This window comes from Lipotes vexillifer, unplaced genomic scaffold, assembly GCF_000442215.2.
Source record: "Lipotes vexillifer unplaced genomic scaffold, Lipotes_vexillifer_v1.1 scaffold691, whole genome shotgun sequence".
Lineage (NCBI taxonomy): Eukaryota > Metazoa > Chordata > Mammalia > Artiodactyla > Lipotidae > Lipotes > Lipotes vexillifer.
This window is the reverse complement of record NW_006788040.1, coordinates 1,622,120-1,628,395: the sequence shown is the minus strand read 5'-3', so window position 1 is coordinate 1,628,395 and position 6,276 is coordinate 1,622,120.

The window sequence follows — 6,276 nt, the reverse complement described above, 5'->3', positions numbered from 1 at the left end:
AAAACTACTATCATCACGTCCAGTTTTCAGAACAGGGAATAGGGGCACAGAGAGGATGAGTGATTTACCCAAAGCTACAAGTGAATAAGAAGGAAACACTGGTGAGCATTTTTGAGGAAGAAGAGTGAAAGGGAAACTTTTGGCTTGAAAGATCCCTTTTATTAACATTTATAAACATGCTGCTTGTGGAGCCCTGGTAGGATCCATTTCTCTTAAATAGCCTATACATAGCTATCTTGCTTATCTCTTCAACTGCCGTCCCCCATTGTACAGATGAGGAGACTGAGGCTCAGACAGATTAAACAATTTGTGCAAGACACATATCTGGTCAAAATTGAAGCCATGATTCAATCCAGGTCTTTCTGCTACCCTATGCCTCTCTTTTGTGCAGAACACAGCTTTCTTTAAAGAAGGTTTGAAGAAATCTGCCAGACATGTGCTGGTACAACATAGCTGGATCTCACGTGGGGTTTGGAATATAAACCCGGGAACCAAGTCAGGGATTCAAGCTACCCATTCATCTTCCAGTGAGACCTAATGACAAGAGTTGTTGGTAGATGATTCCAGACAAGGCTTAGGGCTGTGATATGGTTGAAGGTTATTCCTGAACATATAGGACATGTGTCATAACCTTCAGATTGTATCATGGAGAGGAAATCAAGAAGATTTCTCAAAGGTAGAGGCCATGGACCAGAGCCACACTGGGCTCCCTTCCACAATGTGAGTGCTAAGGCAAATGTTTCGGCACCACGGACAGCTCCCAAGTGGTAGGCTCACTAACGCGGACCCTTGCATAGCTTACTAGCTTGTGGTAAATGTGCAGTGAAAGGTTGTTCAATTAATTTTAAAAGAAAAAGGAAATAAGTAAAATCATAGTGGACTTTTATCCCCGGAGCGTCATAATTTCTCCCTTTGGTGGAATGACATTTACAGAGGACTCAACCACCCACAAAGCCACACCAACAACCTCACAGCCCCAGCTCTTCCAGGGAGCCCCATCTAAGGTAGGAATTTCCCACAAAGTGCTTGTCTTGGGCTTCTTCTGAAGCATCCCTATCCTCCAGAGAGTCTGGAACACCAAACCACCCTTTGAAGAAAGGTGGACCATTGACAATCTGTCTTCTTGGGATCCAGTCCATAAAAGGCAAGTGTGGAGAAAACAGTACCAGCTCTGTTAGTCTCCCCATGAGAGAAAGCAAGGTCCATCGGGAGACATCATTTTAGCTTATATTAGGAATTGGGGAAATCTTAAATTATAACTATGACATTGTTAATATCTACTACTGGCATTTTCTACATATCAAGCACACTTACAAACATAATCTCACTTAGTTTGCTCAATCACCCTGCGATTAAGATACTACTAACCCCATTTTGTAGATGAGTAATCTAAGGCTCAGAGAAGGGAAGTTATGGCGCACAGGTCACATAACCAGGAATTGACAGAGTCTGACTTCAAACCCAGATTGTCTGACTCAAGTCAGTGATGTTTCTACCATACTACATTGTCTTTGGCGGGCTTCCTTGATCTTTGAGCCAGTAAGACTTGTGACTCTTGACCTAGGAGCAGGACACAGCTAACCTATTCCAAATGCAGGCTGAGACACCCCTTCTGGTCCTTGTGGGATACTGCATGATTTTTTTCTCTCTTCATTATTATCCATGATGCTGTAATGACCAGGCCAAATTTCATTGCTCTTTAACCATTCCCTCTTCCTTCCTGCTGTGCTCATAGCTCAAAAACATGAAACCTAATTTTCTCAGGACAGCAAAAAGCCCCAGACAGGAAGATTTTCATCCACAATGCACTGCTGCCACAATGCCAAATTCACCTTCCCTTCTTACTGTCTTTTCTATCTGTGTGATAAGGTCCAGGGTATATCTGTAAACCCAGACTCTTGATCACACTCTCTTACCTACAACAGTAGACACACCTGTTATCCTTTTATCTTCTGTACTCAATTTCTTCCTTCTCCTCTCCCTTCAAACTATAAGTCACTTTTGACTTGGAAAAACTCTGTCTAAGCCTGATGCAATGGAATAAAATGGACTTTGGAACCAGGCAGAGAAGGACTGAAAAACATGCTCATTCCTTATAGCTCTGTTACCTTGGGCAAGCTTCTGAGGTTTAATTATCTCATTTGTAAACTGGAGATGATGCCTATCTTTATCTACTATAGAAATTAGCAATGGTGTACATATATGTCACAGTAACTCTAGTAATAATAATTTTAACATTAATAATAAAAATAATAACTTATTAAATGCACACCATTTACTAGGCACTATTTTAAATGTTTTATAAATAATAATTAATTAAGTCTTCATAGAAACTCCATGAGGTTATACTAGAAATACCTCCATATTTTCCTATAAGAAAACTGAGGCACACAAGTGGCAAGCACAAAATTATACAACTAGTAATTTTCAGAGCTTGTAAAGAGTAGGTGTTCAATAAACAGCAACTCTACACCCCACTTCTCCCTCAATTTCCATCACGTGTTTCCTTTCTTCCACTGATGACGATCTAGCTTGTCACCCTAACTACTGTGAGCTCCATTTTCCTCATCAATAAAATGGGTATCATTACTTAATTTTAGGAACGCACTGAAGACCCAATGGTATAAATGTGAAAGTGCACCACACATAAGATGTGCTTAATAAATACTTGTCTAAAACGAATCATAGTCACATTTTGCTCCACCTCCTTCTACTTCTGGAAATACAGTTCTGCTCTCATCATACCACAGTTGCTCTGCAAATAATAATGAGTGACAAAATTGCTACATGTAAGAGCCTATTCCAGTTCTCTCAGAAGTAGAGACCATGGACCAGAGCCACAGATGGGCTCCCCTCCCCAGCGTGAGCACTAAGGCAAGTGTTTCAGCACCATGGACAGCTATTAGGAGGCCCTGCCGCTACTGAGCACACACCTAAACCTCTCTCCATCCTGGCTCCCACAGTCCTGTCCTTCCCTGTTTTCTCCTTCCCTCTGACCTCCCTTCCCAATTGCATGTGTTTTTACCCAAGGTTGGGTTCTGACTTCCTGACTTGCTTCTCTCTTGCCTCCAGCCCCGATCTTCACGATCCGGTTCTGTGCGGAGGACTCTCATTTTAGTTTGAGTCCCCCGATAAGCAGAGACTCTGAGCCAAAGCAAAGTTTTCAGTGTAAGCGAGAAACAGCGGGAAGGAGCATGCAGAAGCGAAACAGGGAAGGGAAGACAGCTGATCAAAGGTACAAAGTGAAGCCAGGTACCACTACAGGCAGCCAGAGCTGAAGCCCACTGGAGAAGCGGTGCAGAAATGCTGCTCAGGGTTACCCCACTTGAGGAGCCAGGGGGATGAGGCCATTTGTTCATCAGCTCCCTCCAATCACTGGTTGAAAGTTACTCCTGCAGTGTTAATTCTCAGGCACTTCTAGCTTGCTTGCGTGAAAGCAGAGCAGGCTCCAGCCAAAAGCAACAGCCTTAGGCTGCTGGAACGCATCCCAGCCAGCTCTTCAAAGGTAAGGCTCCAAGGATGTGAGTAGGACACCAAAAGTGTCTGCTGTAACTCCCAGATTTTCATCTCCATTCACAGATCCTCTCCCAAGTTCCAGACCTGAATTACCAACTTGGATGGGCATCTCTGCTAGACTTTTCCAGGGCTCCTCAAACCCAGTACGACCATACCAAACACCCCACTGAACTCTACCCCAAAACAGAAGCCCCACACCAGCTGTCACCATTTCACGCTAATCATATACCTTTTATATGCCCATAGTGGAATAATGTTGCCAATTTCGTATCCTCACTATATCACCCTCACTATATCACCATATATCCCAGAAACACAATGCCAGAGAGGCAAATGCCAGGGACAAGAGTTCAAACACTGCCTCTGCTACTTCCTAGCTGCACCACACTGGTGACTCACCTCACTTCTCAGAGCTTCTGTTGCATCATCCACAAAATGGGCATTTTTTAATAGGATTTTGTGAGTGTTGATGAGAATATGTATGGAACGGTACCTAGTCCAGTTCATAATACACAGTAGGTATTCAGTCTTTTGTAACTATGAATATTCTGATCCATGATCAAGTTATATCTTTTTTTTTTCTGATACAATTGCATGCCTCATACTAGCACCACCACCACCCCCACCCCGGTTTTAATTTTCTTGGCTATTCCAAGAGTTTGCAGGCTTGGAAGAATGCTGGATTGCTCCAGCAGCCCCTTATCCTTTCTCCAGACACTGACCTGTCTCCCCTCCAGTCCTCCTTGCAAAATAATGCCAGACTCATCTCCTTGGAATACCACATTCACATTAGACATCACCAGAAGCTCACAGCTGCCTTCATGGTGACTTCTAACCTCTTTATCCTGGCATTTAAGGTTCTACACTATCTGACCCCTGATTAAATTCACCGTTTCATCTATATCTATCACTGCTCTCCTCTGGCAAAATGCTCCATCTTTCTTCTTTATGTTGATTCATGCACTAAATGTTTACTAAGCACCAGGCACTGCACTAAGCACTGAGAAAGTGTTTATAATAAAGGGGAAAAAATGGACTTTTCTCTACTGGAGTCCTTTATCTAGCCTTTATCCACAGTGTTCTCCAGTTGCCTATCCCACTATGCCATCAAACTCTCTCCAGAGAGGCATCTAGGTGTACTGGAAGCAGGAGCAGTCCCAAGTGCAAACCCCAGTTGTGTCATTTATGATGATTGATCTTCTGGCAATCACTTCCCTCTCTCTGGTTTCTGTTTCCAAATGATGAGAAGAAATCCCACCAGCAAGGGTTGGTGCGGTTGTTGAATAATGGCTCCCTGAAGATGCCCAGGTCCTAATCCCCAGAACCTGTGAACTTTTCCTTGAATGGCAAAGGGACTTTGCAGATGTGATTAACTTGTGCATCTCGGGATGAAAAAATCATCCTGCAGTCACAAGGAACTCACAAGAGCCAAGAAAATTTACAAGAGGGAGGCAAGAGAATCCAGGTATGTGGTAGAAGATATAACAATAGAAACAAAGATTGGAGGGATGGATATAAGGAAGGAGCTGTGAGCCAAGGAATACAGGTAGGCTCTAGAAGCTGTAAAAGGCCAGGAGAGGCACAGCTATACAATGGAATATTACTCAGTCATAAAAAGAAACGAAATTGAGTTATTTGTAGTGAGGTGGATGGACCTAGAGTCTGTCATACAGAGTGAAGTAAGTCAGAAAGAGAAAAACAAATACTGTATGCTAACACATATATATAGAATATGGAAAAAAAGTGGTCATGAAGAACCTAGGGGCAAGACGGGAATAAAGATGCAGACCTACTAGAGCATGGACTTGAGGATATGGGGAGGGGGAAGGGTAAACTGTGACAAAGTGAGAGACTGGCATGGACATATATACACTACCAAATGTAAAATAGATAGCTAGTGGGAAGCAGCCGCATAGCACAGGGAGATCAGCTCGGTGCTTTGTGACCACCTAGAGGGGTGGGATAGGGAAGATGGGAGGGAGGGAGACGCAAGAGGGAATAGATATGGGGATATATGTATATGTATAGCTGATTCACTTTGTTATAAAGCAGAAACTAACACACCATTGTAAAGCAATTATACTCCAATAAAGATGTTAAAAAAAAAAGGCCAGGAGAATAGATCTCCTCTGCAGCCTCCAGAAGGAATACAGCCCTGCCAACACCTCGATTTTAGATTTCTGATCTCCAAAGCTATAAGGTAGTAGACGTGTGTTGTTTCAAACAACTAAGTTTATAGTAATTTGATACAACAGCAATAAGAAACTGATACAGTTGGTGTGAGAATGCAGACAGGTGTAGGGACCCTGACCACCAGAAGGTCACCTCTTCACAAATGACCAGACCAGGGTTTTATTTGGGAGTGTCCCTGGTCCCAGGACACTGAGATGCCTCTCTGGAGAAGATGTGATGGAGGGTAGAATGGCCAGCACACAGTGCCAGGCACACTGCAGACCCTCCAATGGCATTTGTGGAGGGGAGCAGCTCAGGTTCCCTCTCCTCTTGGAGACGTCCCCAGTCCTTGCAGCCCACCGTGCTTGCTTTCTTACCTGAGCTTCTGTAGCATGTACTATCTGTAAAGCACATATCTATGAAAGATGCTTACATATCTTAGCACAGGAAAGTGTTGTAAATGGGGATCTAGGAGTCATCTTGCATGCAATGCACTTAGTAGGTGAACATCACTTCAAAGGTGAAGACACAGAAGCCCAAGGAGATTATGTGACTTGCTCAAGCTCATGAAGATGATCACAGAAGAGC